General features: G+C 45.4%; 2 long non-coding RNA genes across 5 annotated transcripts; one reads left to right on the forward strand and one right to left on the reverse strand.

Annotated features, from left to right (window-relative positions):
* Positions 1 to 212: 212 nt before the first annotated feature.
* Positions 213 to 6,446, reverse strand: LOC147984798 (uncharacterized). Its single transcript, XR_015616229.1, has 3 exons — positions 860 to 6,446; positions 518 to 714; positions 213 to 396 (listed from the first exon to the last, which is right to left on the reverse strand). It is a non-coding gene; the product is annotated as an uncharacterized LOC147984798 (long non-coding RNA).
* Positions 6,447 to 6,537: 91 nt separating this feature from the next.
* Positions 6,538 to 14,100, forward strand: LOC125537321 (uncharacterized). Of its 4 annotated transcripts, none has more exons than XR_015616226.1 (5): positions 6,538 to 6,737; positions 6,830 to 7,182; positions 7,257 to 7,421; positions 12,316 to 12,552; positions 12,689 to 14,100. It is a non-coding gene; the product is annotated as an uncharacterized LOC125537321 (long non-coding RNA). The 4 variants fall into 4 exon arrangements; XR_015616225.1 differs by having other exon boundaries at positions 7,274 to 7,421; XR_015616228.1 differs by having other exon boundaries at positions 7,328 to 7,421.
* Positions 14,101 to 24,800: the final 10,700 nt, after the last annotated feature.

Here is a 24,800-nt window from a genome sequence, read left to right on the forward strand (position 1 = left end):
GGCATGTCCAAATACGTGGTCGACATGCCAAACTAAATTTGGTCCAAAGTGTTAGTAGAAGTGTAGCATTAAACAATTGATGGGAAGCAGAGTGTGGATGGATGTGAAGTGTATACATGTGAAGCTTATCCTACTTGGGATTCGATTTTGCTGAGGTTGGTGATCATGCCGCCATCGCTGTCGATGAGCACCTTGTCCATCTTGCTTCCGGGTGTGGAGAACATGATATTGGAGTTGGTGTCGTCCGAGGAGCTCATGGAGAAGCTCCTGGAGAGGTCGTTGGAGCCGTTGTCGACCGTGATGCTCTCACCGACGTCGGCCGACAGCATTGGCGCGGGCATGGCCATCCCCATCTCCATGTGGCATAATGTCATGCTGCCTCGAGTAGCTCCACACCTACATATTAATTGAGAGATCTCCACGTCAGTGAATTCTGAACTTGTCTAGAAAGCTAACAGTATTGGGGGATCAAAGAAATAACAGAAAGTAATATACTTTGTAGTCACATAAGCCATACCATGAAAGGACATGAGTAGCACCTGGTTTGTTGAATTGGAAGAAATCATGTTAAAGTATGTATTCCCTTTAAACCAGCAGTCTCTCTTCACCTTATTAGAAGAGAGTAAATTCCTTTCCCCTCCTATGTGACATCTCAAACTTGACATCCTTACTGCCATAAAATTTATCCTCTAAATCCCCATCCCACCAGACAAGCTGCACACACACACACAAAATTAAAATCTCTTTATACTCATTGGGGTCGTAATCAAACATTGTAAATACATATAAACAAAAAGAATATGCAAACCTAAGAAAATTGTGCAAGAAAATTCAGAGAACTATAGGGGGAAACACGAACCTGGGACGGTGCTCGACCAGGATGGGCTCTTGCGCCGTCACATGAGTAGTACCTGACTTTCTCGTTCCCCAATGTCGTCCTCCTGCTGTGGCCGCGGGGGCGGTGCCGATGTGTGTGCTAAAGAAGGTCACGACCCTATGGTGGCCATCTCTCAGGGTCATTCTCCTTCTAATATGGGCACGACGGAGGAGGTGAATCCCAATTTCAAGACTCCACCAAGCTAGGCGTGTCGTTGTTATTTTTAATAATTATATTTTTAATAATTGTGAGTTTTGGCCTGGTTTTGGGCCTGTCCAACCAAGTCAGGTCGAGGCCCATTAGGCTGGGCACCTCACCCCTCCATATAAGGAGCTGGGGCGCATTAGGTTGGGGGTGGAGAATTTTAGTCGAAAACTATCGAGTTGTGTTTCCTCGGTGAAGCATCCCTCTGGGGACGGCGATGCCGTTTATCTAATAAAGATTGTTGCGGAGGTTCTTGTGTTTAGCAAGGATTATCGTGCTTTGGTTTGAGGCGTGGTGATCTTCATCACGTTGCTTGCTGGATTTGTTTCCTCGTCTTCAGGTTACGTGGATTACTCCCGTGATTAGAAGTTTTTCTATTTTATTGTCTTGCGGTGAAATATCAGGCAAAAACTATAGGATCATCACGTTGATCCTTATTATGTGGTATCAGATTACTGGGTTTCTCACCGCGAGTTCATCCTGTTGAGATTGCATCATTGCCGCCAGTCTATTCTGCGGAGAGTTCTCGTGGATCACGGTGCAATTTGCTGTTCGGCGAGGAGCTTAGTGGCGGCAAATTCGCAAGGGCCGAGCACGCTTGGATCTGTGTCTCGGCGGAGAGTTCGTCTTCCAGTCGGATCAAACTGAGGGCGTCGGTGCTATCAATTTTCCTTGTGATCTCAGCGAGGTTTGGTCGCTCGGATAGGAAGGACACGTTGTTTTTGGCTGACTCCGGATTTTCAGGAAGCAGAGCGATTTGGTTGGTACATGATGGAGTACTAGTTTGTTTTGGTGTTCTGTGATCAGCTTGCTGGATTTTTAAATTAGTTAAATCCTAATTAGTTAAGGCAGGAGAGAGAAGATTCTCTTGTTTCCGTCCGTTTGGAAACCAACTTACGGTAGAGTCTAGCTCGTGGTAAAAAAATTGCGATTTTATTATCTGTTCGCCGGATCGGGAAGATGACTTCCACATGGTTTTCTCGGTTGGATGAGAATTCTAAGGAACGTGCTCGGGCTGAGATAGCTGATATACAAAAGATCATTAAAGAGATGCGGGCGGAATTTAAAAAGCCCATTACAGTTTTTCCCGCGCATACTGTGCAACATTCTGCGAAGGTAATTTCCAAGGACACATCCATGGTGAAGATAGATGATGTTAACGACGACAACGAGGCAAAGACAACACGTACTGGTTCTAAGGAGGACAAGGCTGATGTTGACACGATTTTGGTGGACGATGTTGTACCATTGAGTGGGTTGAATATGCAACTCAAGAGGGTACATGATGAAGCTTGCAAAACAGTTGACAAGGGTCAGCGGTGGAGTTTATTTCAGACTCAGTGTATGATTAAAGGCAAAGCATGCAAGTTGATGATTGATGGTGGTAGCTGTACTAATGGCATAAGCAAGGCAATGGTGGCATCATTGGGGTTGTCCACATGGCGTATCCCTGAACCTAAGCATCTTGAGTGGTTGAATAGTTGTGGTATGTTGAAGGTTACTCATAAAGTGCGTGTGCCATTTACAGTTGGTGACTATGTTGATGTGGTAGAATGTGATGTGTTGTCATTGGAGGTGTGTGGGCTGTTACTTGGACGTCCATGGCAGTATGATCGCAATGTTACACATGCTGGGAGAGCAAATGCATATTCTTTTGTGCATGATGGAAAACAACAGACTTTGAAGCCTATGAAGGATGATCAAATAAAGTCTAATGTGGAGCTGGTGGTACACAAGGAGAGGTTGTGCAAGGCTAAGCCGCCAGGGTTAGCTAAGCTGCAGCATGAGGAGCATGATGCACAGAGCGACATTGTTGATATTGCTTCAGCTATACCTGTAGATGACAAGCATGTTGTTCTTGTTAGTGACAAGCCAGTTGAAGTGCAGCCTCTTTCTGATGAGAGGAAGGATGTTGCAGCATGTGTTACAATTCCAATTTGTGTTGACACAGGTGTTCAGACTGATGATATTTGTGCTGATCATATCCCAGTGCATGAGGTGCTTCGGAGCGACAAGCGCAGTTTTGTTAGCACACTTGCGAGGCGTTTTGTTGGAGCAGCAGTGCGGATGCACAAAGGCAAGGATGGACATGTTCGTCAGTTGTGTGGCCCAGGCATTACTCATCTTTTGCAGGGTAGTGCAAAGCAGGTTCATGTTCAGAAACAAAGGGCTCCAACAAAGGTGGACAAGAAGAAGGTGGTGGCGCCTATGCCCAGGCGTGTGTGGAGAAGAAAGGCACCCACAGCTGAACCAAGTCGAGCAGACCAAGAGGGGGGATTTGGAGTGGTAGGCAGGCGAGACTTGAAGATGGCGAAGACGCGTGATGCTTTTGTTGATATCACTCCACCCTTTCCAGTAGACCCTCACATGTTGAGGACAACACTTTTTGAAGGGGGGAAGATGATATGGGCACGACGGAGGAGGTGAAGCCCAATTTCAGGACTCCGCCAAGCTAGGCGTGTCATTGTTATTTTTAATAATTAGATTTTTAATAATTGTGAGTTTTGGCCTGGTTTTGGGTCTGTCCAACCAAGTCAGGTCGAGGCTAGACTGGGCGCCTCACCCCTCCATATAAGGAGTTGGGGCGCATTAGGTTTAGGGGGTGGAGAATTTTAGTCGAAAACTATCGAGTTGTGTTTCCTTGGTGAAGCATCCCTTTGGGGACGGCGATGCCGTTTATCTAATAAAGATTGCTGCGAAGGTTCTTGTGTTCAGCAAGGATTATCGTGCTTTGGTTTGAGGCATGGTGATCTTCATCACGTTGCTTGCTGGATTTGTTTCCTCATCTTCAGGTTACGCGGATTACTCCCGTGATTAGAAGTTTTCCTATTTTATTGTCTTGCGGTGAAAGATCGGGCAAAAACTATAGGATCATCACGTTGATCCTTATTACCTTCTCCCATATTTGCTTGCTTGCTCCCTGCCTGCTCCACCAAGCGGACAAACTCAAGCCTATGGGGAACAAGAAAAACGATGAATAGATCGATTTAACTGGTAGCAAACGAACTAATTTTCTTGGTGGTGAGGGCTCACGAATTGGGGAGGATAAAAGCACCTGCTCCACGGTGGCTCCCAGACGACGCAGCGCTCACGGCAGCCCGTGCTCTAGCTCACCTCCTTGTCGAGCCTGTCACTGCCGCTGGTTTCCCCCGCGCCACCTCCTCTTCCTCTTTTCTGGTCTCCCCCGTGCCACCTCCTCTTCCTTTTTTCCTCCAGCGGCGGCGCAGTCCCCCCGTGACTTCTTGGTGGTGAGCGCTCATGATTGGGGAGGAGAAGAGGAGCCCGTGGCTTCTTGGTGGTGAGCGCTCACGGATTGGGGAGGAGAAGAGGAGCGGCGGACTGGGAGGGGGAGGAGAGGAGGCGGCGGACTGGGGAGGAGGAGGAGAGGAGGCGGTGGATTGGGGAGGAGGAGAGGAGGCGGGGATTGGGAGGATTGGGGTGAGAGGAGGCTGTCGATAGGCTAGGGTTTTCACCGTGTTTGCCTGTACGTGAAATTACTAAAATGCCCTTGGCAGGCCACCAAATTTATAGTGATGATAGCAGCACTATTCATAGCGATTTAGGGACAACGTGGCTGGCTTCGTCTGGCCTAGCACTTCTTGAACGTTTATATGTTCAATGGCATCAGAGGAAACGGACAGAACACGCCTGAGTCCCGCTCGACCTCATGACATGCGCGCCACGGCAGTCTAGGGTTTGGCCGCTGCCGCCCCTGCCTCTACTGCTTACTCCGGCGACACTCCACATCCGGCAGGTATAGTTTTCCCTCCTCCCTCACCCCCCCCCCCCTCTCATCCCATGGTGGTGGCCGGCCGGCGGTCCGACGGCTCCGGCGCCGATCACCGGCCCTTCTCCTCCATACTCCTACCTCCCTCCTCCCTCCCTTTGCCCCCTATGGTGGAGGTCAGGTCGTCCCGTGCCTCCTCAATCTGGTGTCCGTGAGGGACGGGGCAGGTCCGATCGTCCGCCGGCGCCGGTGAACTGGGACTCCTTCCTCCTCTCTCCTCCCTCCACCCTCCATCACTCATCCCCATCCATCCTCTTCTAAAAAAATTCTCTGATCATGCATATTCCTGTTTTCTGTTTTTTGTGATTTGATGGTTAATAGTCATAGATTGTAGTATGTTATTACAGTATCATTAGTACTTGTTGCATATTGCTACTCTCTACGCATTTTCAAGATTATGTATGAATGGATTGGCCAGGAATGGCCCAATTTTTGTCATGGTTTATATCTTTTGCTACGTAATTGCTTGATGCGCATATTGATCGGTCATTGGCCAGTAGTACCAAGGTTAAAGTTTTTTATAGATGTGATGCCGATGATGAGTATGTACTTCCAGTGCTATGACTGGAGGTGGCACGAACACAAGCAGACCCGGTTGAAGATGAGGGGAACGAAGACAGCATGACAATATTCATAGTAGAATAGCTCATGCTTGTCTAGCAATGGCAACATAAGTTTAGCTATGTTGATGGAGGTCATCCTCATGTGAACCATACTGTGTTTTGTATGATGCATGTCTTTGTAATAATATTATGGGAACACTATCTATTTAAATGTATGCAACATCAAAGTATAGTTGTTCAATTGTGTATGTGTTAGCTATAAATCGCTTACATTGTCATATTTTTTCTGTGTAAAATGATTGTCCGATTTCCTACAAATGTACATGTCACTACTTTAAATTAGTATATAAACATATTCACTCAAGTGCCAAGGCATTACAGACGATTCACAACCAAATCTGCAGTTTTATGGTTGTTTTAACCAAACAGCCTCTAGCTTGTCTACAGTGGCATTTTCACAGCAGCTCAACCCATTAAGCTACGCGTGAAGGGCGGCCAACCAGTTATGCCACGTGGCGTAAGTGGTTGGCCGCGGCATGTAATCTTTTGAATTTTTTTAGATGAAGGCGTGAATTGTTTTTTAAAAGAGGTGAGAACCTCTGGTATTTTCTAAATGAAGGGTTGATAGACTGCAGTGGTAATTTTTTTCCTTTTTTACTTTGTGAAGGTGAGGATTTTTCTAATATGGTTTTTTAGATGCAAGGACTCTATGTATCTTTTTAAAATAGAAACATGCACATACTGTCCTCTCAAGCAGCGGCGCCACAAATGACGCTCACTTTAAACAGAGGAGATATTTTTTGGAAGAGACGCACATACATCTTATAAGTGCACCTAAAAACAGATTAGGAGGGATTTGATTTTAGAGTTTTGTGTCGTGCTCATGGCAGCAACTAGATGCTTTGCGTTTTGGCTCTCGGGTCCAGGTGGTCCTGATATCTGGGCCGTCCAGATGAGCTCTGGGATCTGTGCGAGGCATTATTAAATTCGATATACCGTACAGAATAAGAGGGGAATACACAGTGGCGGGCCTTGTACGTACGATGTCAGATGACGGGCGGCACCGTCTGTGGAGTCGCCGTTAACGACGGGCAAAATGAATGCATCCCCGTCCACCAGCTTCGGCCCCTGTTTTCAGCGAAAGATGATCGAGCCGAGTAAAAATTAGAGCCGGAGGGCGGCGTCGGTGGCGGCTACATCGGCGGCATTCTCGCACACTGATTCCCTGCTCGCATCACCGGACGTGGTCTCCGATTACTGCTGGCGCAGCCGTGGCGATGGATTTTCCCGTCGCTCCGATGGACAGGTAAGAAATCAATCCTTGTACATAAATGTTCTTCGTTCCCATTTACGATCCAGCATCAAAACAAGCTTAGAGCTTCGATCCAACGTGCTCAGGTTGCCCATATTCCCGGATGAGGCGGCTAGCGCGGCGGCCCTAATTGAATTGATTGGTGGGGCTGGTCGTGCGGAAAAGGAATTAACCAACGGATCTGGCGGGGCGGTGGTCGGAGGATTTGGGCGCAGCTCAGCTGGGCAGTTCGGGGGTGGTGCTATGTGCGGCGAGGAAACAAGTGTGGCTGCCGGCGGCCCTGCCGTGTCAATGCAAACGCCGTTGACCAGGGTGGCGTTGAAGCACATTTTGATGGAGATCAGGGCGCTGTGATTCAAGATCGAACAGGAAGTGGCGATGGAGGCTCTGCACAATCGACTGGCAAGGTGGATCCCCAAGCCCCTGGATGGACTAAGAGGTAATTGGGATTTTCTGTAGAACTGCATTCTGTACCTTGCAACCGTAGTTGGAATGATGCCCTGTTTATTTTAGTTTGTTATGCTGGCTAGTGAATTGTCAGTTTGATAAAACCATTGTTTGGGGACTTTTTGCTGACGGCGGAGAGAGCTGCGGCACTGAGGCCTTCTGTTGGTGGCCGGGTATCAAGCATGACCAAGCTAGCAATGGCGACGGACTTTCCCGTACACCAATAGACATGTAAGTGTGGCATTATTCCAGGGGCGGTGAAAGATCGTCGACGTCACCTAGAGGGGGATGAATAGGTGTTTTAAAATAATTACGGTTTAGGCTTTAACAAATACGGAATAAACCTAGCGGTTAATTTGTCAAGCACAAATCCTAAAACAACTAGGCTCACCTATGTGCATCAACAACTTATGCTAAGCAAGATAAGCAACTATGTGATAGCAAGATATATGACAAGAAACAATATGGCTATCACAAAGTAAAGTGCATAAGTAAAGGGGCTCGGGTAAGAGATAATCGAGGCAGCGGAGACGACGATGTATCCCGAAGTTCACACCCTTGCGGATGCTAATCTTCGTTTGGAGCGGTGTGGAGGCACAATGCTTCCCAAGAAGCCACTAGGGCCACTGTAATCTCCTCACGCCCTCGCATAATGCAAGATGCCGTGATTCCACTAAGGGACCCTTGAGGGCGGTCACCGAACCCGTACAAATAGCAACCCTTGGGGGCGGTCACCGAACCCGTACACTTTGGTAACCCATGGGGGCGGTCACCGGTACCCGTCAAATTGCTCGGGGCAACTTCAAGCTCCTCATTTTTAGTTTCAAAATCATTGGCCACCTCAAGAGCTCTATCACGAGATTCCCTCACTCTAGATAATTCTAGAGCAAAAGTCTCCTCAAGAGATTCCTTGGTGGTTTGTTCAAGTTCAAGAGCTTGAGAGAGGTCCGCAATTTCATTAGCGTAATCATGCTCATAACCTTCCATTTTATCAATGGTGACCTCATGCTCCTCAAGACGAGATTTCAACTCATCAATATACTTCTTGCCCTCAATGGCAATGGACATGATTTCCATGAAGTTGGAACAAGCAATTTTATTTTTATGAAGAGCTTTAAAAACCATTTCCCCCTTAATTTTTAAGGAGGCAACATTATCATTCTCTTCATCATTATCTTCATCATCGTTAGTATCAACATCATCATAAAGAGACATATTGGGTTTCAAAGTAGGAGATACCTTTGAAGCCTTAGCCATAAGGCAAAAAGCAATAGATGATGATGTAAGATCCCTTGAAGCACCATTAAACACCACATCTTGTTCCATGTAGTGTTGGGTTTCCTCTACATTGTTAGCACAACAATTCGAGAAAATATATGTATTTTTATCATGGCAACAAGACATAGTACACATATCATCATAAGATTTAGTCAAGCAATTTCTGCATGATATGCAAGGACTATCAACACAAGCATGTGAAACATTTGGAGTGCTCGAAGTGTTAAAGCCCAAAGAAGGATCATTGCAATAAGATAGTGATGAAGGATCATCCACAATAAGCATACTATCATCATTGCAATGACCAACACTACTCACCATATCATTACCTTGTGGCAAACCACATGTAGGTGAAGTAGAAGAAGTTGAGAAGACTATACGACCGGAGGTGGAGGGAAAACAATCATCCCCACAAATCTTGGACACACCATATTTATCTTGAAGCTTCGTCCACAACTCATGAGCATCCCGGAACGGCATGAGGTGAAATATAACTACATTGCTCAAAGCATCGAAGAGCACATTAGAAGCTTGAGCATTGAGATAAGAGTTTTTATCATCCTCTAAAGATAATCTTTGGGGATCCTTTGGAGGAGAAAAACCCATATCTACAATTCGCTCTAAATTTGGGTCCATGACCCTAAAAAGATTAAGCATGCGAATTACCCAAACATCAAAATTTGTGCCATCGAAACTAAGAGTGTCAGAGAATCCTAATCTCCTAGTCGACATCTTTACTCTCTAGACGGTTAAGCCTAACAAAGAGAGACGAGGCTCTGATACCAATTGAAAGATCGTCGATGTCGCCTAAAGGGGGGTGAATAGGCGTTTTGAAATAATTACGGTTTAGGCTTTAACAAATACGGAATAAACCTAGCGGTTAATTTGTCAAGCACAAAACCTAAACAACTAGGCTCACCTATATGCACCAACAACTTATGCTAAGCAAGATAAGCAACTATGTGATAGCAAGATATATGACAAGAAACAATATGGCTATCACGAAGTAAAGTCCATAAGTAAAGGGGCTCGGGTAAGAGATAACCGAGGCACGCGGAGACGACGATGTATCCCGGAGTTCACACCCTTGCGGATGCTAATCTCCGTTTGGAGCGGTGTGGAGGCACAATGCTCCCCAAGAAGCCACTAGGGCCACCGTAATCTCCTCACGCCCTCGCACAATGCAAGATGCCGTGATTCCACTAAGGGACCCTTGAGGGCGGTCACCGAACCCGTACAAATAGCAACCCTTGGGGGCGGTCACCGAACCCGTACACTTTGGTAACCCTTGGGGGCGGTCACCGGTACCCGTCAAATTGCTTGGGGCGATCTCCACAACCTAATTGGAGACCCCGACGCTTGCCCGAAGCTTTACACCACAATGATTGAGCTCCGAACAACACCAACCGTCTAGGGCGCCAAGGCACCCAAGAGGAACAAGCTCTAGGGTGCCCAAACACTCAAGAGTAATAAGCTTCTCAAACTTCACTTCCACGTATCACCGTGGAGAATTCAAATCGATGCACCAAATGCAATGGCAAGGGCACACGGAGTGCCCAAGTCCTTCTCTCTCAAATCCCACCGAAGCAACTAATGCTAGGGAGGAAAATGAGAGGAAGAACAAGAAGGAGAACACCAAGAACTCCAAGATCTAGATCCAAGGGGTTCCCCTCACATAGAGGAGAAAGTGATTGGTGCAAATGTGGACCTAGATCTCCTCTTTCTTTTCCCTCAAAAACTAGCAAGAATCCATGAAGGGATTGAGAGTTAGCAAGCTCGAAGAAGGTCAACAATGGGGGAAGAACCCGAGCTGAAAGAACAAGGTTGAATGGGGAAGAAGACCCCCTTTTATAGGAGCTCCCGAATCCAACTGTTATGTGCTCAGTCCACGCACGAGCGGTACTACCGCTCAGGGGAGCGGTACTACCGCCCGGGAGGTAGAACACGGAGAGCGGAGCAAAACAGAGTGTGTGGCGGAGCCGTATGAGCGGCACTACCGTTGGCCGCAGCGATACTGCCGCTTGGGACAGCGGTACTACCGCTTGTGGCGATAAGCGGTACTGCCGCTCCGGCCCGGCGGTACTACCGCTGGGACCGCGCACAAGCCTACCACGAGCACAGGGAGAAGGAACATAGATGAGGGCCATTGAGCGGCACTAGGGGTGGTGGTAGCCGCGGTACTACTGCACATGAACGGTACTACCGCTCCTACTGCCGATGAACCCGACACGAGAAAACCATGTCTCGAGTCGAGGCGGTACTAGCGCGGAACCGGAGCCGTACTACCGCTTATGGCCATGGGCGGTACTACCGCTGTGGGACAGCGGTACTACCGCTTGTGGCGATAAGCGGTATTGCTGCTCCGGCCCAGCGGTACTACCGTTGGCGCCATCCTTAAGCCACTTCCACAAAAGCAAGTAAACTCCACGGAAAATCAGAACTGCCATAACTTCTGCATATGAACTCCGAATTGAGCAAACTCAAGCTTGTTGGATACAAGACGACGAGTAGCATCAAAATAGCGATTGGTTATAGTAAGAAGAGGCAGGGAAGGTATGCCAAACAAATAGAGGAGTGAAACCTCCAAAAAGGAAGAACCGACATAACCTCCAACATCGAAAACATCATAGAAGATGCATGTGAACTCCGTTTTCGATGAACTCGAGCTTGTCATGAAGATGACCATAAGCTCTAAGACTCATAAAAAGAACCAAACAAGAACCAAGAAAGATGATGCAAGGATGCAATGCTTTGAGCTCTCAACTAACGATATGATCAAGCTACTCATCGAGAGCCCCCCCTTGATAGTACGGCAATCGATCCTATAACCCGTTCTCCCAACTACCATCATGAGACCGGTAAAATAAAAAACCTATCAAGGGCAAACCTTTGCCTTGCACATGGTCCACTTGAGCTAGATGATGACGATCTTGACTTCCTCAAGTTGGACCACCTTTCTTGATTGTGTTGGCTCGATGAAGACTAGTTGATTGCTCCCCCATACTCCACTATGGATGAGCCACTCTTCCGCACATCTTCACATGTCCATTGTCACCACAATGGACGGCAAGCTTCAAGCATTTGATCTCTTCATGATGCTCCACTTGAACTTGCACACCGCAACCTAAACCCACAAAGAACTCTCACGAAGACCATGGGTTAGTACACAAAGCGTAATTGACAATGCTTACCATACCATGGGATCATTTGATCCCTCTCGGTACATCTTCTACGCTTTGTGGGTTGATCAACTTGATTCACTTTTTGACTTAGTCTTGATCAACCTCGCATAAGACCAATCTTTAGGTAATTCCTTAAATAGCACCTTGGTCGACACAAACTATTCTTGAAACCAACACATGTACTCCAAGAAAAGCCTATGGACAAAACCTTCAAATATAACTCAAGGCAACCATTAGTCCATAGAGATTGTCATCAATTACCAAAACCAAACATGGGGGCACCGCATGTTCTTTCAGGCGGCGCAAGATTGTTTTTTGTTTCGATCCGGGGCGCCGCCGCAGCCTGATTGTTGATGAAATCTCTAAGTGCAGGCTACCTATCTTTGCCGACGAGGCATGCAGCGCAGCTAAATCATTTTTATCTTGTGTGCAATTGAATTATGCTTTCTATTTGTACAAGTGGTGCTTGATAAAAGTTGCAGAATGTTCCTGATTAAAACAAATGTGTGCACAGCCTGCTGCTGGTTGCTATTTCTAATACCGCAGTTGCATGTACAAGTGGTGCTTGATAAAAATTGCGGATGATATACAAGGGTTCTAGTTCCTAAATAGAAATCCAGAAACTTTCTGGTTGATTTTAATCTATTTTGTTTTGTTTGGTTCAGTGTTAGAGTTGGAAAACACCTGCCGAACGCCTTGTCCGGAAAAGAGTTGGCGCCCTACCGCAGACGATCCGCGGATACACGAACAACCTCGGTGGTCATTTAGTGGAAACTGAGAGTGTGTTGACATTCGACTCTCTCGAAGAAGATTGGGAGCACGGATTTGGGATAAGATATGGGAAAAGCAGGCTCAATGCTGGGAAGACCAAGTGTATGCAGGAAGTTGTCTGCAGGTGCTCTGTAAGTGATTAGATAGCTTTCTAATGGCAAAACAATTTTGTTATTTATTTTCTTGCGATTCATATTACATATGCATGAAACATCTTTTTCTCGGTCCTTTAAATTGAAGCAAAATAATATATGTCGTGGAATGCAGGGGAAGCCAATAAAAGAAAACGGCAGGGCTTGCCGTTGTGAGTGCCTGGCTATGATCAGATTGCTTCGGACACACGACAACGGGTGGTACATAACCGAACACAGGGTGAATCACAACCACTCGCTGACACCTACATGTGGCGAGAAGGTGAATTGGCCGGCCCACATCAAATTGATGTCTACATGAAGGATCTGGTAAAACAGTTATAAATAATAGCAAGTTTTTGCGGGTAGACACATTGGCTGGCATTTGTGCCCCTGAGAAGAAGTGAAATGCAGGACAGCCGACAAACAGCTGTGATAAAGCACCATATGAGGAGTTGAGTATGAGAACTACATTTTGCAGCATCTGCAGAGGTAAGAGGCATAAGAAGACCACCCGTCGACAGAGAGATGATTTGCCGAAACAACCAAGGAAGGAAGCAAAATGCAGTAACTGTGGTGCAGCGGGACACAGGAAAAATAATTGCACGAACCCTGAAGGTGTTAAGCTGCAAATTGGGCCTGCATGGCTAGGGATAGCAGATTTAAGACTCAATTTGCAAACAAACAAATGTTTTATGATTGAGGCAAGCTTGTGTGGGCAGGCTGTGCATATATCCCAGCTAGTGGTCGAGTTGCTCTATAAAAGTGCAGATCCATTAGCTGGGTCTCTCTCTGAGGCCATTTTCAATCGTGTGTGGAACCAATTTGAAGAAAAGGATATCGTTGGGAGAGGGGGTGGCGCAGCAGTGTTGCCAGGAGGAAGATGGCTCCATCCATCAGCTGGTCGAGCTCCGGTGTCCTCACGTCAGGATTGGCTTGGAGTGCTGACAACGAAGCATTCTACATGGTATGCACCCAGATCCGCTTCATCTGCTGGGATATATCTAGGTTTGGACCTATTGCAAATTGTTGATCTTCAATCTGTTGCATTAATACTGGGAGGGGTCAGTTGATGGTGTCTTCAGCCATGGCCTTGACCCTTGAGGGGGAGAACGTTGTCGGTGGACCAGACCTGCAAGCAAACCATCTATCCGACCAGAACGGGGAAGCTGCAGCCGACTCCAGAGAGGATGGTGACCACGGCATAGAGCCATAGAGGTTGTGGCAGAGCTTGATCCCGACGCCGACCATCTGCTTGGCGAGGCAGGGCAGCCTGTTCTGTAAGAATATGACGAGTTTGTGATGGTTTGGTAAGCTGACGAAGATTCAGAGGGTGAAGAAGAAGTGGCAAGCCACAAGCGTCCCCGCCTGTGCTAGACGCTAAATCAAGTCAATGGACCAGTTGGCTAGAACTAGAAATTAAGTGCGTATATTTTGTGTTTACGCCTCTGTGTATTTTGCTGAAAGCTTAGTGTGTCCATTGCTGGGAGGAACTGTCTCTAAATTAGTTGTTATTTTTTAGGGGAGATTATAGTTGTTATTATTGTAGAGTAGTAGCCGACGTGAGTGTGGACTAATGTTTAGGCCCTGTTTGGTTCTAAATAAGTCACCAACTTATAAGTCGAAAAGTGTAAAAAGTGATTTATTTTGTCAAACGGACCCAACTTATAAGTCACCCCAACTTATAAGTCATAAGTTGCTCCACCCCAACTTAAAACTTATAAGTCACCCTTTTGCATGGGTCCCACAATCTTTATATAAAAAAACAAGGTAGAAAGGTGTACTCAGATGACTTATAAGTCAGATGGTAACCAAACAGGCGTGATTTATAAGTCACTGATTTTAAGTCACTTGACTTATAAATCAAATGACTTATTAAAACAGGCTCTTAACGGAATCAATAACTCCCGAACGAGCCAGGTTTTAGCAAATCCTCCCGCGGAGCGTTCAGGATGATTCTGGGCCGCCCGAACGAGTTTCATTGTTTTCCCCCTCCCCCTGGACACCACTCCCCCACTCTTCTTTTTCGTTGCCGGATTTGAAGACGGCCGGCCAAATCAGGCCGCCGGGACGGCGCGCTGTGCTGGAGATGTGTTGGGCCGGCTGCGTGTGGCCCAGGCGAGCGGCGGATTGGTGCAGCGTCGAGCGGGACGAGCAGGCGAGCTCCTGCTGGATGCAGAGGAAGCAGAGGTCGGCGTCAGTGGACTTGGCGAAGGGCGCCGCGACGAAGGCGAGTTCGGGAGGGCGTGGAGGAGCGGATCCGGCGCAGGGAGACTGTTCCCGGCGGCGGCGATGGATCTGGAGGACAGTGGAGCTCCATGGCGGAGGCGTTCGGGCCGGCGCGGCGGAGATGGCCGACCAAATCATGGTAAAGCGCGGCCACCTGGAGGCGACGGCCACGGTCGCGTGTTCTTCGAGCTCAGCGTCCATGGGCGACGAGACCCTCCTCCTCGTCTTCTCCGTCCTATTGGACGCCGCCGACCTCGTCTGATGCGCGGCCGCCGGGAGGCGACGACGCCATCCTGCACTGTGGCGCCCTTCACGACCATAAGCTGCTCATGGGCAACGGGCACATCCTCCTCGTCTTCTTCGGCCGCTCAAGTGCCGCATTTGAATATAGTCTTAGTGAACAGGTTCAACTTTTTGTGTCACTAGCTCAGCACTGATGGTGATTCGATTTTTTTAAGCCCAGTCCATATGTTGCAATTTTTGTGTGATTCATTTTCTCAGTCGTTCATGAATTTGCAGAAACTGTTTACTTATTGTTGTCATGCTAATTGACAAATATTGCATGACAAACTTTTATACTAGAAATTATAGTTGATGGTATCTTAAAATCTGTTTTATGCCATGCAAACACAAAATATGTTGCCATGTCGCCTCAACTTCTGCAGTCATCCCAAATTAAATTATTTTTGACCATGGCAAAACATCATAATAAGTTGCCGTGGAAACACAAAGTATGTTGCCGTGTCGAAATCATGTTTTCTTTGCCATGGCAAGAAAAATATAATATGGTTTGCCATGTTCTGAAGCTGTTAGTACTATTTCCATGGGAATTTAGGCCCCATTTGATAACAAAATATTTTCTAAGTATTCCCATAATACTACCGTTTTTTATAATACTGTAGTTTTTATTACAAAGGGTTGTTTGGCTGTCTCTAAAAACTGTGATTTAAATACTTCAGTTTTTGACAAACCACAGTATTTTCTCTGCATTAAAAAAAGAACTCCATACCTCTTTTTTTTAAACTGGGCTCACTGAGAAAAGAGTCCCTCGCTCATACTTTCTTCTCAACACGCCTCATGTCCACGACCGTTTTATTAGGATCTTCTGCTTGGTGATCTAGTTAGCTCGCTTCCCTTTGGTGCTCCAAATTACAGCCAACCAAAAAATCGTTTTGAAGACGTTGTTGCCGTCCGGATAGCCCAGCTAGAATACGTGTCTTCTACGCTGTGTGCATGGCTGTTCTTGGTGCATGGCCGAGTAATTGCATAAAATGGCTAGCTAACTAGAAAAACACGTGTGTTTGCAGCTGCTAATGGTTTTAGCTAGCTAATTTTGTGTCGCTGAAAACGGGATAGCCAAACAGGTTGTCTGTATTAGCAATACCACAAAATATTATGTTGTGTTAAAACCGTGGTATTTCATACCTGCAGGCTAAATTACTGTAGTTTTTGATACTTAGGTTTTTGGGATACTTTGCTATCAAACACAATGTTCTTCTCAACAAACTGTTGCAATTTGTTTGTAAAAATTCCATGGCAATTTTTGTAAATTTCACATGGCAATTTTCTGAAATTTGTGTTAGCTAGAACATGGCAAATTAAACTAAAATTAGTTTAATTTGCCATGTGAATAAAAGTATTTTTGCCATGAAAAAAGTAGATTAAATTTTCCATGTGAATAAAAGTATTTTTGCATGGCAAAATAGAGTAAATTTTGCCATGGAAAATTAAACGAAAATTTGCCATGTGAATAAAAGTATTTTTGCCATGGAAAAATAGAGTAAATTTGCCAAGTGGGTAAAGGTATTTTTGCATGGCAAAATAAAGTAAATTTTGCCATAGCAAATTAAACTAAAATTTGCCATGTGAATAAAAGTATTTTTGCCATGGCAAATTAAACTCTTTGACATGGAAGAATAATGTAAACTTTTGCCATGGCAATAATAGAGTAAAATTTGCCATGCCAAATTAAACTAAAATTTGCCATGGGAATAAAAGTATCCCATGTAATTTTTGCCATCGAAAAAATAGAGTAAATTTTGCCTTGGCAAATTAGACTAAATTTTTTGATGTGAATAAAAGTATATTTTTGCCATGGAAAAATAGTGTAATTTTTGCCATGGCAATTTTTCTGTTCTTGACTTTCTAGTTTGTGTGCAATTACCAGCTTTTTAATACTTGGGCCTTTTGTGTGCATACGCTGGGACATTTTTCTGGCCCACTTTCTTGAACCTGGACGTATGGACAAGGTTGCTCGTGAAGGAGGGGTTCGGGCTAGAGCGTTCCCAAATTGAACAATTCTGTTCGGTGGAGGGCGCTCCGAGATCGAATGTTTCTGTTCGGTCCAGCGCCTGCGCATGCCGAACGTTCGGTCCTTATCAAGATCCATGTCTAATTATACGAGATTACACCAAAATACCTGATGCTGTTACACCGCAAAATGCACCTTGTACTTGTCTAGCTGTATTGATGGAGGTGGTGGTGGGGGCAGCTAGAGTACCCACGGGCGACTTGGTTTGGCCCAACGTTTGTACCAGCGACGGCGTTAGCGAGCCATCGCATTGAACGGTACTGTTGCGTGGGCCACAGGTACTGTTTTTATATTAGAAATACAAAACCAAATACTCCCCCCTTCCCTATTTATAGGGCTTATTTCAAAAATTTCGGTTTCCCGTTTTATGTCTCAATTTGATTGTTTTCATCACATGCTTAGATTTCAAGATGCATTAATTCATTGCATACAAGGATTATGAGAAACTTGACCAATGTATGTATTTCATGCATGCATTGCAATTAATGCATTGGTAAACATTATTCTTTGAAGAAAACAAGCGCATTAATTGAGTGATTTTACAAACCACAAAAATTATTCCATCACTCATTATCTACCTTGATTGGTGAGATTTTTAAATTAAGGCCTATAAAACTAGCACAATGACATGCCCATATTACTAGTCTATGTTACTACGAGAGAGGACGTCCTACGCGCAGCGGCATCTGAAGCCATATATCTAGCCGCACACTTCATCGAGTTGATCCATGCATTGACTAGCTGTGGAAATGACCCTGGAGTCATACATCGCTATATACAAACGAATACGATGGCCACGTCAAGCTAGGTGGGCTCATCCCCTGCGGGTACGCATCTGACATAAGGACTTTTGTACCATGTAGGCCCGGTTTGGTTTTACTAAAGTGTCTGGGTGACATAGACTAGGTTGCGTGTACCTACGTTAGTCGGTCCTTTGTTCTCACCAGTTGCACCTAGCACGCGGACCTGCTGGAACTGAAAAAGGGCCGCCTGAGGTCCGGCTGGATCTACTCATCCCAGCCCAGAGCGATGGCACCGGCGACGGCCAAGAGATGAGTAAGGGCTTCTTTGATTCAAAGAAATTTTATAGAATTTCTGAAAGATTGAAATTCTTATGATTTTTTCCTATGTTGGTCCTTTGATTCATAGGATTGAATTTCATAGAAATTTTTTCTATAGAATCTTTTGTACTACATTTCATAGAAAATTTAACATCCACTCGAATCTCTTTTTACAATTTTTTTGTTTTTCCCGTGGCATCAAATAATCGTTACTAATTTTATAGAATTCAAATGGGCATGCCACTCTAACCCTACACTTCTCCTATTCCTATGTTTTCAAAATCCTACGAATCAAAGAAGCCCTGAAACTTTTCTTTTCTATATTTCGTTGTTGGTCGGCGCCGGTCTTGCAGATGGACATGAGCCGGTTAATTTGTTGGGCGAAGTAAGGAAGGGAGCTAGAGCGCTGGACGAATTGGGGACGAGATCTTACCTTGCTGCGTGGCGGAGTGCGCTTGCGACGTAGCCCGGAGAAATCAAGAAAACCTTCGATGCGGCGAGCAATGCACCTTGTTTCATCTACAGCTGTGTGAGAGAGGTTCTACATTCAATGCGGGTGCGGCTAGAGGGTGGGGTTGGATTTTTCAACGTAGCGTGTGCAGGCTGCCTCTCCGACAAGATGTCGTGGGTCATTCTGACCGCGCGGCCATTGGCATGGACGCTAGTGCACGGCTCGCACTGCATGCCTCGATGATTGATGCATGTAGGCCGCGTCGCTGCTATTAGCTTAACAAATGTGGAATGTGTTTTTCTTTAATTCAACGTTAATTTCCAAATGAGGTTACATGATGGCGTTGCACGCATTGGTCATCTTGCCCAACGAAAAAACAAGCGACACGCTGCCCACTTGGTAAATAATGTGTTTTTCTAAATTAATGAAGTGTGCACTCTGTCTTATTGGTGCATGGTGTTTAAATAGGAAGAAAAGGTTACGTTACACAGTGCTTCAGGCAACAGCCTTGTACTGCCATTTGCAGAGTGTCCTTCCTTGATGTCAGACTGTCAGGTCGTACTGCCAGCGTGCTCCAATCTAATATGCATATACGTTGTCATCCCGAAGTCCACCGTTTCCTATACTTTAACTAGCATGCCATGCTGATGCGAATCGCGAAGGGCCCTGCATCGTTGATGCCGTGCGTTCATATGCCGCTGCATGCAGCCAGTGGCGGCTCCAGAACTGCAGTCTTGTGTAGTTATTTTTAAATTGTGTAGTCAAGTATATAAATTTGAACCAAAAAATTCAACATTTTTACATGCATATGCTAGTTTCATCAAAAAGCTGGGTAGTCAATTGACTACCCAAGTGATGAGTGGCTTCGCCACTGCATGCAGCCCTGCACTTCTCATGTTACCACCTCTATGATGAGAAATACTTCCTCCATTTCAAAATATAGTGCACCCGCGTTTCTCGAGGTCTAACTTTGACCATAAATTTAACCAACGAGATCAACTACGACGGAAGAAAAAATAATATAATTGAAAACTTATTTCAAATACGAATTCACTGATACAATTTTTGCCCCCGCCGCAATCGGTCTTGATAGTTAAATTTACGGTCAAAGTCGAAGCACGTGGATAGAGGAAGCACTGCATTGTGGAATGGAGGGAGTAACATAGTATGTACAACACTTCATTTATTAGGCTATATACACATCTTGCCTTGATATGTGTGATGTTACTCATACTAGTAGTAATTAGCTATGTGACTATTTTCATCTCTTTCTTCATTTATTGCATGCCACATCATTTATTTAACCTAGATATGTGTAATGTTACTACTATCTATGTTACTTTCATTATGGGTAGTCTAAACCGGAAGGGAGGTAGCATTGAATTTTTGTCGAAAAGGATCACCTGCTCAACGAAATTGCCAGTAAAGACCTCCTCTAGATAAAACTGACAAAAAAGACCCCCTCAACCGTGATGATAGGCGCGCCAGCCGACACGTGGCACCTGCCGCCGGATTGGTTTAGCAATGCATATTGACACATGCATTGGTTTAGCAATGAGCTACTCTATGCATTGGATTAGTTATGCCGAGCGGGAGCTGGATCGGAACGGGAGACAGGAGGTGGGCCCTGCCGCCACTACGCGAGGCGGCAACTCGGGACACGTGCTGCTGCCACCACGCCCGCTGGCGGCAGGTGCTGCTGCTGTTGCGCGTCCGACGGGTCCCACGTGTTGGCTGGCGCGCCTGTCGTCACGGTCACCCGCGTGTGTTTCGGCGGTCACCCGCGTTGACACATGCATTGGTTTAGCAATGAGCTACTCTATGACGTATGGGTCCCACGTGTTGCTAGAAATTTATGAAAGAAAGAACATAATCAACATTAGACTCTATTTGTAGAGTTTATCGCGGAGAATACAATGATGCAAATAGATTGAAGTTTTATACATTGATTTAAGAGAAATAATCATCAAAGGAGGGCGATATGCACGTACAAAAGCTAGCCAGATTTATAGTTCATGTACACCCAGTCGTCTCATAGATGCATTGCTCTCTCTTTTAAATACTAGCAAAAAAGACCCGTACGTTGCAACGAAAGAAACAAATCTTGCACGTCCTAGTTTGTGTTTCCACTTGAATGGCACATATTATGACTGAAATTTGTTGGCTGATCAAAAAGAGCAATTCGCTTTAGTACTAACTTCCACTTTGCACACTTTTTCAACTTGTAATGTAGTGTAATCATTTGTCCTAGAGGAATAGCTTCAAAATCAGAAATAGCTAGCAGGGCCACCCGCAAAAAAAAAAAAGAAATAGCTAGCAGGGACCCGAAATCATCTGATCACCAGCTGCTCTACTCAGCTCACCGTGACTTCATTTGTACACTTTGTTCGTTCACTCAATATAAGAGATGAGAGAGATACAGTAGTATTCATAAGAGAATCTATTCACCAACTGATGGTTACTCATCACATTACATTATAACTTTCCATCTTTAACTGGAGCACCAGAGTGTACGCAAGCAAGCATTGGTTTGTAACCCATAGAAGACCATTTTTTTAACCTACAAAAGAGAGAAATTTAGTCCATATGGGCATCATCCTTTTGCACATAGCTAGCACGGACCTGAAAGAGATACAAACAAACATTTTTCTGAATATTAGTACAGTACAAAGTCCTGGGTAGGAAAATCCATTGGCGCGCTCTTCCTCGCCTGGTCATGGTATCATTCACCGTTCGTCAGCATGCAGATCAGACACAGCAAAAGATTGTGGGACATACCTGATTTTAATAATGTAACAGGTTGGCCAACGATACCGTGATGTCGTTGTGATGGCCACACCCGTCGAGTTATCCTGTGGGATGCCGCCGCCGATCTGCTGACCCTGATCCGATCAAACCTGAACAGCCACCGGAAAAAGGAGTCAGCTAGTCATGTACGCCTCCTTCATACAGTCTACGATCTTCATAACACCTCTCTGCATGGTATCACCGCGGCAATCGCCGGAGTTGTCCATGCGACCACCGACGATGTGCACCCGTCGCTGCAAATGGATCGTCGTTATCCATTGTACGCTTCAGTAGGTGCAGCAAGTGTACCAAGAACCTACATAACTACTCATTGATCGGTCCAACGCTGCGAGTGTGGGGGTTCAATCGCTTGCTGCGTCTTCCGGTACAGGTAGCCCACTCAATACTTCAGCAGGTTCTTCAATCGCAAGTCCAATATCTGAGCAGCAAAAAAAGTCAAAGACCTGAGCAGCAAAAATTTACGAGTGAAGTTACCACCAGTGGAATTCAGAACAAGATAGATCAGCCGAGGTTAATGCACTGCATCAACCTGACTCAAACTCCATGTTGATTTTTCAGCAGCATATCTTGTTGCGGTTCTCCTCCCAACCAATCAATCATGCGACGGTGTTCTTAGACTGTAGGAATACAATTACAAACTATAAGAAATGGGAACAACGAACCCTGTACAATTCACAACAGCTATTAATTTCAGGAAACAAACCAAAAAATGGTTTCTAATTCTAACTGCAATCTACTTTCAGGGATTCACATTAGTGCAGATCATTCAGTACAATATTTTTTGCCTAGTACACTGAAAAATCAAGGGGGCAAGCAAGTGCAGTCCCATAGCAAAATTCCTTTATACAGAAAACAACCTCTCAATACAGAAAACAGTAACTGTCAGAAGTTCAGAACAGAACTCGCAATGGATAACAGCATTCAGAAGGTTGTATCTTTCACTATACTCAGCGAAAATTTCAGAATAAATTATCCTTGGAAATTTCAAACCAAATACTGAAAATACATCCATAGACCCATGGACAGATTCAGCCTTGAAGTTACTTTAAAACGCCGCGCAAAATAGGAAGTCATGCCTGAAACTGCAGTCTGACGAAGACTAATAGTAACTTCAGATAGGCATATCTCCTAGGAAATCTGACGAAAAATTGCAAATAAATATTCGTTCGAAAGGTCTTGAAAAGATATATACAACTTTTATTTTAATGGTCCGGTCATATTCAACACCTAAAACCCTCAAAACGCAATCGATCAGTTACTGCACGCACTGCAAACAGAGTTGTGCAAAACAGAGTTGCGAAAACAAACAACAGGAATGGAAGGATTACTTCACTTCATACCTACAACAGATCACGCCCCTGCCTTCTCTATTTCGCTCTTTCTATCTCTTCCCTGCAGCAAACCTTCTTTCAAGCTGCCTCAAACAACATGGGTTTGGATGGATTGGTGTCCTCCTGAATACTCTGGCCCATGAGGCTTTGTTGTCCTAGTCAGAATTTGAACTTATCAATAGTTTAACCTATCCAGAAAGTGCAATGACAACCTTAAGAATATGCTCTCCTGAATCAGATTGGGATTGGACCGGAGAAGCTCACCTTGGCCTCCTCACATCAGTCGATGCTTGATGCTCCCCAAGCCGAGCCATGGTCTTGGTTGCCGCATCCAAACCTGCTGCAGCACACAACACACTCCTATATTTCGGCAAGCCCAAATTCACCTGCATTATTACATCTGCAAAAAATCATTACCAGGATTGCAGAACAAATACACAAGGTTTCACACTTTTGCTGGGACTAAGCTACATAGTACATACTGAGACATAAGCCATGTACCGAAATAATTACTCTATACCCAAAACCAAATAATAATCTAACTCAAAATAGCTCTTTCATGTATCACATGTTTAGATTCAAATACTGCAGTTGTCGACACCTCTACAACAATACTATGTTATCCTCCATTAATCATTCATATGATCCTTAGATCATCAATCCACCAGTACTGGTACTACATGAGTCAGGAAAGAAATCTTCCCTTTTCACAACAAAGGTAGCACACTACCCACTTCCTTATTTGTACAATGTACTGTGTGTCATAGTACAAAGCCTATACCCATTCATTAATCACTCACGCTCTCCCACTCACTTTGTATTGTCCTCATTCTCTCTTCTCCATACCATTCCCTTGACTGATACATAGCAGCACTAACTGAATTTTGTCGCTGGATCACACAACGTATCACACATTCAAACTATCCATGTAAGATTGGCACACAAGATCATCAATAAGAGTCTCCCTCAATTGCATATACATGCACAAAAAAGAAGTGGAATTCAGAAATTAATCAAGTAGATGTTGTATCTGAACCTCGATTTGGGGGAGGTGTCAGCGAGCCAGGCGTCCAAGTCCTCATGCGACGACGGCACGTCGACGGAGAGGATGCGCAGGATCTCGGCGGGCGCCATGGTGGAGGTCACGGCGGATTGGGCGGCGCCGGATCGGGTAGAGGAGGTGAAGGGCGCGCGGGTCCGGGAGGGAGGCGCCGGATCTGGCAGGTGGAGGTCCCGTGGCGGCGTTCGAACCTACAGGGTGAGCTCGAGGACTGGGCATTGGCGCTGGCGCTGAGCTCCTGGAGAGAAGGAGAGAAAAGGAGATTAGAGAGAGAGAGAGAGAGGAAAGAGAGAAGGAAGGGGAGCGGCGGCGTGACCTGGGAGTCGCCGGCGGCGGCGCCGATTGCCGGACGATGCGCGAGGGAGGCCGGGGAGGAGGAGGGTCGGGCGCTGGTGGTGGTGGCGTACGGGAGCGGCGGCACTCGGGCCTCGGCGGGCTGGATCTGGGTCGAAACGTTTTTTCCACTTTAAAAAGGACCGCGGGTTGAATTCAAAGAAATACAGGGGCGTTTTTGCAAAAACAGCGACGACAGACGACCAGAAGCAATCGACGGACGATGCGAGACTCATGAATGACACGTGCCACCCTTCATTTAAAATCAGGGGAGAGATTAGATGCTCTCCGTCCTTAAAAGAGTGTATCTCCAACTTTGTTAAAGAGTAAAACTATTTAAAAGTTTAATATGTTTGTGCAAAAATATATCAATATTTATGAAATCAAATAGGTATATAATAAAAATATTATATCATTACCAAACGCTACTAATTTGGCGGCATAAATATTGATATATTATTATATAAATACAGTCAAACATAAAAAAAATTGACTTTTCAAGAAAGTTGAAAATACACTCTTTGAAGGACGAAAGAAGTATTTCCCGATTTGATGGGTACAAAAGGCTCATGAAAAAACCAAAAGGTATACATAAGCAGAGCTTCAAATTTTGACATTTTATGGAGCCATAATATATGCACACCGATAACTTAAGAAAAGGACA

Source organism: Triticum urartu, chromosome 2A (genome assembly GCF_056163025.1).
Source record: "Triticum urartu cultivar PI428250 chromosome 2A, HENAU_Tu73, whole genome shotgun sequence".
Lineage (NCBI taxonomy): Eukaryota > Viridiplantae > Streptophyta > Magnoliopsida > Poales > Poaceae > Triticum > Triticum urartu.